Source organism: Chlamydotis macqueenii, chromosome 11, assembly GCF_036417535.1.
Source record: "Chlamydotis macqueenii isolate bChlMac1 chromosome 11, bChlMac1.mat, whole genome shotgun sequence".
Classification (NCBI taxonomy): domain Eukaryota; kingdom Metazoa; phylum Chordata; class Aves; order Otidiformes; family Otididae; genus Chlamydotis; species Chlamydotis macqueenii.
Genome location: NC_141566.1, coordinates 17511704 through 17516327, shown reverse-complemented (window position 1 = coordinate 17516327; position 4624 = coordinate 17511704). Strand labels below are relative to the sequence as shown.

Below are 4624 nucleotides of genomic sequence, written 5' to 3'. Positions count from 1 at the left end.
CGCTGCTCTGTCACAGTGCAGCTGACCATTCTGTACCTTTTTTTTTCAGAAGAAAAATAAAACCTATATTCTTGTTTACCGTGGGTTTTTTTCTGAACCATGAAAATTATTGTAAATGAGTGTGAAGATGACAACAGAGAAATTGAATGTTCTCAAATGGAAGTTCAGAGGCAATTTCAGCTGTTTTTTTTTTAAGAAGACAAGAATATCAGAATTCACACTGTGATTATACAGACAGTCTACACAACTTTTATTTGTTCTTATTTTAGAATTGTGTTTCTAAAGTTGATTTATGCCTTAAACTGGTTGCTGATGCTAGGAAGATCCATTCATAAGAATAAGTTCTTATGGCTTGGGAAGTTTCGGTGCAGCTGTTTTCACAGCTGATTATTGTGGACTGTTAAACTCCTTTTTGGAATAGTGTTAAACTGCTGTACATGGTTTTTTATTTGGCCCGGATTAATTTAATGTGTATTGGAACCAGGTGGGATGATTTCTAGGGGGGTGGATGGATCACTTTTATCTTTCTGTGATATTTTAAAATTGTATTATTTCAAACAGTGTTCACCAGCGAAAGTTCTTATACTTATCCTTTTCTACAGAAAGGAAAGGAATTCAAACTACTCTTCTCCACAACAGAGTATTTATTTGGGTTTATAGATGTTCTGTATTATTGGTAGTTCTCTGTAGAACTCCCTTTCAGTGTCAAAACTTCGGTCTTACTGTGCAAGTTACAGAGATTATTATTTAACTGTAAGCTGTGATACAACATGTATTAGTTTGAGAGGAAACTGCTTTGCAACGTGAAGGCAGCAATGATAATTACATGGTAATTTTTGTTATAAATCTGGTACGTTCATATGAAAACTCCTGCCTTGCCAAATGCATCTTGAGATGAATACCCATGCTACTTCAGTATAAGCCAGAACAGGTATGTCTGATAAACTGGAAGGGCATTACCTTACATTGAAATAGCGTAGGGAAGAGCTAGGCTAAGTTCTTCCAACAGCTCTCCAGCTTCCCAGACAATTCGGGTCTTGAGGCTTTGTAGTTAAGTTGTCAGGATAACAGACTCTATAATTTAGTGAGAGCTGTGGAGGAAGGTGACCACTTCAGTTGTGCTCTTCAGGCAGGACTGCAGAGCCACGGGTTGGGTTGTTGTTAAGTGGGCTGCTGCCAACTGGGGCAGGTCTTGTACTGGGGTAAAGAAGTTAAATTCTCTGTGGATGACAGAACTAGTAATGGAGGAGAATACTTCCCCATATGCTTTAGATTAGCCATTTTACTGTTTCTTACGCTCCAGTATCAACATCTCATGAGGGCAAACCACTGTGAATGCTGTGTTTTCATTTTTGATTTCTGCGGCAAGCAGCAATGAAAATTCTGACAGCTTAATCAGCCAGCATTATGTAAATGTGTGGAAAATTGCAGTAGTTGATGTTTGAAGAGGGCTGTCAGCAGTGAAAGTGTTTATAATGTTTTATAAAGTTATGGGGTTTTTTGCAAACAAGTAAAAATAAAGCATGTATCACCACAATTTTCCATACATTTATGTTTTGGATTCCCAGTGAAATTCAAATTCAACTGAATTGTTTTTGTCTAATCAGTGCAACTAGATGGCCAGTGTTTAGTGCTAGTGTAATATATGTTCGTATTGATTTTGCTCAGTCTTTTCAATTGTTGTTAAAACAATGAAGAAAATGAAGGAGAAAAAGAGCTGGTAAAAGGCAGAGATAATCATCACCACCCAAGTATCTTCAACACAGTGACTACTTTGTAAGACATGAGGTGCTGTCAGCACTGTTAGCTTGGTGCAGAAAAATGGACAGGAGAACCTTGTGTTGGCAGTTTGGATTACTGCTGGTTTGAGGTGCCACAGAAGCAGACATTGTCTGACAGAATGGGCAGCACAACGCACTGGTGCAATTCTGAGTCTGATAGAAAGGCGAGCTGTTGTGTCATTGCTCACTGGGAAATGTCTTCATGGTACATTGATATTGGCAGGAGAGTAACAGACTCTTAGGAGATGCTGTGATCTGTGAAGTCAAGTAGAGATGCAGATTTTTTTTTACTGATGTGCTATACTATCATGTTCTTCATGTTGATTTCACAGCATAGCTGAGAATGTAGTAATTCAAGTTTGTGCAGCAGCTTCATCTTGATGAGGAGCTTTATTATGCTGAGACTTGCTTGTACAGGTGTTTGATCTGAAAGAGGCAGAGGCATATGAGAAAGGTGAGGATAATGCCTTAGGAAGTGCCTTAGCTTTAGGGCGTCCAATTTGCCATCAAGGAATAGTGCATTCACACAGAAGCAAGCAGAAAATACAGACCTACTTACCTGCCTCTAGAGAGGGACACACGGCTGTGATGACTTCACCACGTTGTGGTTTTAGTCATTCTTTTTTTGACAGGTAGCAGCTAAATGTCCCTGAAATATCAGAACAAGTGAGCTTCAATTGAGATGTAGAAATCGCCTTTCCAGTCAAAGAACCATTGTGCGTTTAAGTATTACAAATGAAATGCATTAGAATAGGCCACAATTATAGGAATTACAATTATAGAATTTAATGCAAAACCAGGAAAGTAAAAAGCAGCGAATGGAAAATGGTTGCAGGACATCCATTCCTGGCTGTAAAAACCAAAGAAAGAGAGCATCTCTTTGTGGTGATGAGTATATCAGAATTGTTGCTGATTTCACTGCAAAAAGTAAAAGAATACCAAGGTTTTCATACCGACAGACATTTGTATTGCAGTTTAGAACAGACGCTTTTACATACAAAAAAAAATGGGCTGTCAGCATAACAGGGATCCAGGACAGTGGTTCAGAACTGGTAAGTGTAGTTTCATTATTTCAATAGTTCTCCACCATGTTGATTACACTTCTTTTTTTTTGGCAGCTCTGAAACAATACTAGTTCATGGATTCTTTAATTGAATTTCAGCTTAGAAGAAGTCTCCATGGCGTAATTCAATGAACTTCGATTTTTCATTATTCTAAAATTGGAAGCTGAAAAGTAGAAACATATAGAGTTGTATGTCACAGTGTCTAAAATGTAGTTTACCTGCAAGTAGATTTTTTTTTTTTGGTGGTGTAGGGTACCTGCATTGTTTTGAATAGGAAGAAAATACTTTTTTTGGTAATGAGCATAAAAGCAAGTCGTTAATGTACTATACTGCTTTGGATAGCCGTCTTTGGTACTACGCAATTGCTTTAGCTAACTAAAACAGCTCTGTTAGTTTTGCAGTGTTGACATATATCAACAAAAATTGAGGCAGACAGTCAATTATTTGAATTATGATCAGAGAGATTCTCATCTCTATTTTATGAAAGAAGATATTTTAATGGGGGAGAACCATTCCTACACCAATTACTACTAAGTAGAGCTGCTGAGAGGGAAGGGGCAATTCAAGTCGGGGTTTGGGGTGCGGGGAGTGTTTATTTGTGGTTTGTTTGGTTTCTTGCATTGCTGTCAAAATTCATATGTATAAGAAAAAAAGTACACTCAGTACAGCCTATACATTTGAATTTAGTTCTGTAAAAAGCAGCATACAAAATTTAGAAAATGATGCTGCTAGAAAAATTCTGGCTAGAGAGCTTACAAGGTTTTTCTATGGTTCCTATTTAAATTTTCAAGTATGCTGTTTTTTAAAATCAGTACATTGTATAACAAACAGTGGATAGTGAATGGAAGTATATTCTGCTTTCTGGAGTAACCAATGTGTATTCGTTACCATGGTGTGGCTCAGCATTTACTGGTGTCTCTATATAAATAGACTTTGGATTGATCAAAGCAGGTAGACTGCCTGTTCCCGTTAAGGAATAAAGGAAAAAAAAAAAATCACGGTTTTTGCTTTGCCAGACTACTTACAGACATTTCTGACGTAGTTTTCATGTTGAGAACACATTCCATTTCCCCCACCCTTATAATTTGATAATTTTAATGAACTATAAAACAACTTTGCATTTAAAAGTTTTCTGACCTAACAAGATTTTTTAAAAGTGACTATCTGCTTGATTTTACTGTAATATAATAAGACTTACTCTTCTACATCACCAAGATGCTTAAGTATGTTTGTAATTAAAGTAGTTGCTTATTTTCAATCTTTTCTGTTTGGTATCTGAAAGTTAACATGGCTGTGTGCTGTATGTATTTCAGAGAATTCATGAAAAACTTGGAAAATACTGATATCAAATATTTGGTCTAAATTTTCAAGTATAAAAACTGAAGGGTGTGCTTTCTGTATAAATGATAAAATATATTCTAAGTGGGTTTTGGATTTATATTAAATAAAATTACTCTAGCACTCATATACTGCCTTCTAATACCAATTTTTGTTACAACACTCATTTGCATGACTTGAAAACCTTGATTTTTCTCATCAGAATGTTCCAGTTTCACTTTTTTTTTTTGGTGCATGTGTGATTGCACGTTATGCTTTTGGCTTACTGAGTGGAAGGAAAAAAGCTGTGTTTCTTGGGGTGGATGTAGGAAGAGCTGCAATAATATTCTAAATAATAGTTATTCTCTATCTATTTTTTTATTAAAATGAGAAAATAACTGCTATGTGAATATGCATGTCTCCTGCTACTGCACAGCTGTAATCAAAATTCAATAGACAATA

The 4624-nt window shown here is 36.2% G+C and overlaps 1 long non-coding RNA gene across 1 annotated transcript; it reads right to left on the bottom strand.

Annotated features, from left to right (window-relative positions):
- Positions 1–626: 626 nt before the first annotated feature.
- LOC147599412 (uncharacterized) lies at positions 627–2494 on the bottom strand. Its single transcript, XR_015259730.1, has 2 exons — positions 2341–2494; positions 627–2207 (listed from the first exon to the last, which is right to left on the bottom strand). It is a non-coding gene; the product is annotated as an uncharacterized LOC147599412 (long non-coding RNA).
- Positions 2495–4624: the final 2130 nt, after the last annotated feature.